Here is a 5,741-nt window from a genome sequence, read left to right as displayed (position 1 = left end):
AAAGGGGTATAAAAGGGGCCCAAATAATCATTTTTCAGACTATAATTTGTAGAACAGTGTATAGAATTGCCTGATTAGTTTCCACACCACAAAAAGGATGGTTAGGGTTGTAATATTGGAGTTATGACTCAATCTGTTTATGAATTAGGGAAAAACAAGGGTTTCCTGGTTAATGGACAATTACTTTAGCTTTGTTTCTTTAGTTTATGTTGGTACTCTGTCCTTTTTTTTTGCTAGTTCTAGTATGAATTTTTATGCCCCGGCATAGTAGAAGGGCATTATGTTTTCTGGGCTGTGCGTCCTTCCGTCTGTTCATTCGTCTGTTCGTTCGTCTGTCCGTCCATTCTTGCCACTTCAAACTTAGTATACATGTTCCTTATGATATGATCTTTCTTATTTTAAAACCAAATTAGACTTTTGACCCCATTTTCACGGTCCACTGAACATAGAAATTGAAAGTTCGAGTTTCAGGTTAAAGTTTTTTGGTCAAGGTAGTTTTGATGAAGTTAAAGTCCAATCAACTTGAAACTTAATTAGTACACATGTTTCCTATTGGTTCAATCTAAATTAAAAACCGATCTCTCATCGCTCCCGTTTTCTGATATGTGGGAGATCTAAAGAAACCCGCTTTGAGATCACATGTGAGTGACCTTGTAGGCGTGTTTTTTTCGACCAATGAAATTGAGTCTTCCACGATCTTGAAAGTTTATCGTAAGGTAAAGGGATGTAACTCATTTTATATACGAAAATAAGCTGATTGTGTTGTTTCATATTAATTAAAATTTATTTACCTAATTTATAATTTCAGCATTTCCAGAATATAGAACATGTAGTGTCTGATAAAAAAAAAACCATCAAAAGATTGCTACGATAAAACTGTTGAGTAACTATTTCTAATACAGAATGCATCAAGATGGTGGTATGCTACATATATAATATTGATACTATGACAGATGAGAAAAGAAACTGAAGACATAACATAACCAAGTGCTGAACAGCAAAGGTATGATTATAACTGTTACTGATGTTTGAAGAAGTGTGTCATTATAGCATCTACATATATTTCAATCATACATGGTCCAGTACTTCAGACTTGTTTTAATTTAAAAGAGTTAAATGGCTACTTAACTTAATATTTTTACAAAATGAATACTAAACTACAAATCAATAGTTTCCCTCTTAAACATACAGCATGGAGCTGCATTTTTGCATTCTAAACAGTGTCATGTATTTCTACATCCGGTGTTACAGCTTATTAACTTCCTGTAAAAAAAAATGAGGGGCGAAAGCTACCAGAGCCTGTGCCAGTGAGTCGGAACAGTCAAACTCATAAATTGAAAATAAACTGACAACGGCATGGCTAAAAATGAAAAAGACAAACAGACAATTAATAGTACACATTAGAAACAACATTAAAAACTAAAAATTGAGCAACACAAACCCCACCAAAAACTGGGGGTGATCTCAGGTTCTCCAGAAGGGCACGCAGATCCTGCGCCACATGTGGCACCCTTCGTGTTGCACATGTTATTACAAACCTGGTAAATAGGGTAAATAAATAGTCTATTTTGGTAGGCCACATTCATGAAAAGGGAAGAGGATTGTTACTTAGGTACGAAGTAAGAAACAATCCGATATCATCTGTGAAATGGTTTATCCATAACGGTCAACCAACTTGTGATGATTGGGTAAACTATCATATTCAGGGGTGAATCCAGACATTTCTAAAGGGGGGTTCCAACTATATGTCTCCATTCAAGTGCATTGATCATCCCAAAAAAAGGGGGGTTCCAACCACCGGAACCCTCCCCTTGGATCCACCACTGATATTTGAGAAATAGCCACAGTACATTTTGTTGATATCAAATTAAAGTTGAGAAGCTACGGTAATCTATATATGTTTATCTACTTTTCATTGTCTACGTATATATACTGTCACCTTGATTTGTAAATAAATAAAAATCATGTTGGAAGAAAAAATCATGTACATGTATATATTTTTTAGGAACTAATTGTGGTATAATTCATAGGCAGATCCAGGGGGGGCCCTGAGGGGCCCGTGCCCCCCCTTTCGTTGGAAAAATTTGGTTGCTTATATAGGGAATCACTGAAGCATAACTTGATTGGGCCCCCCCTTAGGTCAGTCAGAGGGCCCCCCTTATGAAAAGTTTTGGATCCGCCACTGTATATTCTTCAGATGGAAACATGCAACAGAAAGTTCAATCATGACCATAAAGCAGGCAAGACATTTCAGTATGTACAATTTTGTAAAAATATGTAAAACTATGTCAAAGCATATTTTTTGTTTTGTTTTTTCAGATTAAGATATAAGGAGTAGATATTTTCCTGAAGATCTAATTAATGTCTCGAAGATAATGTGAAGGGAACAGAAGCTGCTATCATGATGATTCTTTAAAGAAAAGATACAGAAACACAAGCTCCTGTAGACACTTATGAAAAAGAAGATGTTTTTGCAATGAATATGTGTGAATGTGATAAATTATGACAAATCAACATGGTCAATTAACAACAATATGTTCTACAAATTTCCTAGATTTATAAGTTTCATAACATTTAGTTGAGGCAAACTAAAGTTAGATAAGGGAAAGAAAAAAATCACATTTTTTTCTATTTGTAAAGGGGCATAACTCTAGAATGGTAAAAGTGACGCCACCAAAATTTGATCTTGATTGGTGTTTTGTGGTAATTCGCATTGAGCATCAATTTCATAACATTTGGTTGAGGCAAATTTAAGGTAGAGAACGGAAACCATTCTGGGATGTACAGATGTATGTTACGTACAGATGGACAAGGGTAAAACTTGATGCCCACTCTGCCAGGGCAGGGGCTTAAAAGCTATAATAAGAAGGATTGACAAATCAAAAAACTAGGTTGTGCTGAGGTAGCACATGAAATCTGTTTAAATTATTGAGACATGATTTTGTACTTTTTATCACTTCTTTTTTAGCTCACCTGACCTGAATGGTCAAGTGAGCTTTTCTCATCACTTGGCGTCCGGCGTCTGCCGTCCGTAAACTTTTACAAAAATCTTCTCTGAAACTACTTAACCAAACTTGACCACAATCATCCTTGGGGTATTTAGTTTAAAAAATGTGTCCGATGACCTGGCCATCCAACCAAGATGGCCCCCATGGCTAAAAATAGAACACAGGGTAAAATGTATATTTCGGCTTATATCTTTTAAATAAAAGCATTTAGAGCAAATCTGATTGGGGTAAAACTATTGATCAGGTCAAAATCTATCTGCCCTGAAATTTTCAGACAAATCGGACAACCTGTTGTTGGGTTGATGCTCCTAAATTGGTAATTTTAAATAAATTTTGCTGCTTTTGGTTATTATTTTGAATACTATTATAGATATGATTAACTGTAAACAGCAATAATGTTCAGCAAAGTCAGACCTATAAATAAGTCAACATTACCAAAATTGTCAGTCAACCCCTTAAGGAGTTATTGCCCTTTATAGTCAATTTTTAACAACTTTTCGTCATTTTTTGTTACTTGTACAAAAATCTTCTCTGAAACTACTGAGCCAAATTTAACTAAACTTGGCTACAATCATCATTGTGGTATATAGTTTGAAAAATGTGTCCGATGACCCTGCCTACCAAACAAAATGGCCGACATGGCCAAAAATTAGAACATAGTGGTAAAATGCAGTTTTTGCTTTATATTTTTAAAACTAAGACATTGAGGGCAAATATTTTAAGATTTAAATGTCCATCAGAATAAGATCTATCCCCTCACACAGTCTTTACGATGAACTATAAATCTACAGGCCCAGAGCTCAATTTTCAATTTTTTTTAGTTAGATTATGTTGGCCTGTAGATATGATTTTTACAGGCCCGAGAGCAATTTTACTATCCTGGGCTGCCACTCAGCGTGAAGACTGCTCACAAATTTTCAGATGAATCGGACAACCTGTTGTTGGGTTGCTGCGCTAAAATTGGTAATTTTAAGGAAATTTTGCAGTTTTTGGTTATTATAGATAGAGATAAACTGTAAACAGGAATAATGTTCAGCAAAGTAAGATCTACAAATAAGTCAACATGACCAAAATTGTCAGAGGACCCCTTAAGGAGTTATTGCCTTTTATAGTCAATATTGAACATCTTTTCGTCATTTTTGTAACTTTTACAAAAATCTTCTTTTCTAAAACTATGGGCCAAATTTAACCAAACTTGGCCACAATCATTACTAGGGTATCTATTTAAAAAAGTGACTAATGAACCCGCCTACCAACCAATATGGCCGACATGAGTAAAAACAGTAATAGGTGAGCGACACAGGCTCTTGAGAGCCTCTAGTTTTGTTTGTTAAAAAGATGTCAAAATAGAAGTGAAGTAATGTGAATTATTTCTTTTTTTGAACTGACTACATCATGCTGGTCTGATGATGAGCTTGTAGGTTGAAGCCTTTATTGTTTTTTTGCTGCAGTTTGTAATAACTGTTGATCAAATTTTTAAGGCAACTTACATTGTATTTCTAGCTAATCCATAAATATGTATAAAGGACTTTATCAATTAAATTTTATGAAATTTTCCTTTGATTTTGCTGATTGATTATTTTCTTTCTCTGCAGAGTCGAGTGATATGAAAAGTTGTTAAGAAAATATGTGTTGCATGCCTATTGCTTTGAAAGGTGTTTTTGATTTGTGATATACATTGTAGTTGTTTTTCCTTTTAGACAGCAGCCATCCTTTGTTTAAAATGTATCATGTTTATAGAAAAAGGTTCAAAGGAAATGATATCTGAAATAAATGTTGTTATTAAATACTCAGTTTTAGTTATTTTTATTTTGATATTCAAATATTTAGTGTAAGATAAAAACTAGTTATACATCTAAAAAATTGGTAACCCTCCTTGCATTAGAAGTTGCATAATTTAGCATTTATAGATGAAATATAATATCATATGACAGAACATCAAAAGAAATGACGAAAAATTACACAGTCTGACAAGGAAAGAATTTAAAGAACATGATTCATCTACATTCATCTATCTTATGATGTCTCTTGATAAATATTAAAACATATTGACTATAAAATAATTACCAGCTCACCAATTATATCTGTTGTTCACAAAATTTGTTATTTGGAAATATCTGTTGAATGTTTTGAAATTAAAATGTGTTAACTAAAATTATTGAACAAGTACAGGTCACCTGAAGTCTTCAACAATGAGCAAAATCCTTAACTTAAAGATCGTTATACATGGGCTTATTAAGTCCCAAGATAATGGCATCTACATCCTTTGCTTTCAAATTTTTGTTTGTATGTTTCTGATGAAGGTTAATTAAAATAAGCCCAGCACACTTAATTTGTGAACTGTTTTTTTTTTAATTTCAAAAGAGAAAGCTAATAGACAAATTTAAGCAAATAACAAAAAAAAAAAGGAAATCCATTTAATATGGCAGACAGCAACCAAGCACAACCAGTGGACATAATGAACATGTTTATGAGTGCTCAAACTGCACCTTAACATTAGACACAAAAAACATCTTATATAATGCTGGATTACACAAAAGTGTTTTTCTTTTAAATCATCTGCTCTTCTCTGGTGTTTAAAATGTACATGTACATGTACAATATATACAAAAAAAGCTGCTATTGACAAAGGCAAAAATCATAGTGCAACAAAACATGTTGATTATAGACATAATAACAATAAACCTAAAAAACACTTACCATTACTAAATGATTAGGAACTTCCAGGAACTA

The 5,741-nt window shown here is 33.5% G+C and overlaps 1 long non-coding RNA gene across 1 annotated transcript; it reads left to right on the top strand.

The window, feature by feature from the left end:
* Positions 1-807: 807 nt before the first annotated feature.
* Positions 808-3,858, top strand: LOC139512371 (uncharacterized). Its single transcript, XR_011662252.1, has 2 exons — positions 808-1,003; positions 2,320-3,858. It is a non-coding gene; the product is annotated as an uncharacterized lncRNA (long non-coding RNA).
* Positions 3,859-5,741: the final 1,883 nt, after the last annotated feature.

The sequence above is a fragment of the Mytilus edulis genome, chromosome 2 (genome assembly GCF_963676685.1).
Source record: "Mytilus edulis chromosome 2, xbMytEdul2.2, whole genome shotgun sequence".
NCBI classification, from domain to species: domain Eukaryota; kingdom Metazoa; phylum Mollusca; class Bivalvia; order Mytilida; family Mytilidae; genus Mytilus; species Mytilus edulis.
Note: the sequence above shows the minus strand (reverse complement) of the source record. Positions and strands in the feature narration are given on the sequence as shown.